Source organism: Cricetulus griseus, chromosome 8 (genome assembly GCF_003668045.3).
Source record: "Cricetulus griseus strain 17A/GY chromosome 8, alternate assembly CriGri-PICRH-1.0, whole genome shotgun sequence".
NCBI classification, from domain to species: domain Eukaryota; kingdom Metazoa; phylum Chordata; class Mammalia; order Rodentia; family Cricetidae; genus Cricetulus; species Cricetulus griseus.
The window spans coordinates 56,661,417-56,661,955 of record NC_048601.1 but is presented as its reverse complement, the minus strand read 5'-3'; positions in this window follow the sequence as shown (position 1 = coordinate 56,661,955).

The following is a 539-nucleotide window of genomic DNA, read 5'->3' as shown; positions in this document are numbered from 1 at the left end:
AGTCAAAAATCACAATAGAATTTTGAAACTTGGAAAAATATGAATTTATCCTGGAACATTTTGAAAAAGCATGGTACAGGAATCAATGACCTGATTTGGAAGCAGGTACAAACATATGGTGATTAAACAACACACATATAAACAGAGTGAGTGGGAACTGTGTGGAAAACCCAGAGACAGATCCAGAGTCAAACGGGAATTATATACACCACAAGATGGTGATGCTATAAGACCACTGAGCAGCCACATGGAAGAAAGATCCAAGGGCCAGTTCCTGCCACATTCTTCATCACACAGTAAAATTAAAACTGTTAAAGGAGTATATATTAAAAAGTGAAGCATCAGAAGAAAATGTGGCTTAGCATTTTATGAGGGAGAAATTAGTCATGAAATCCAATCATTGTAAAGCTGAAGTTTCAACAGGAAAACCCCACTCAACCCTCACAAGCAGAGGGAGGTGGCTGATCCTCAGGGCTCCCTCTGCCGACATCCTGTGAGGGATTACTTGTTCAGAGTGAGTCTTGACTGTGACTTCAGGA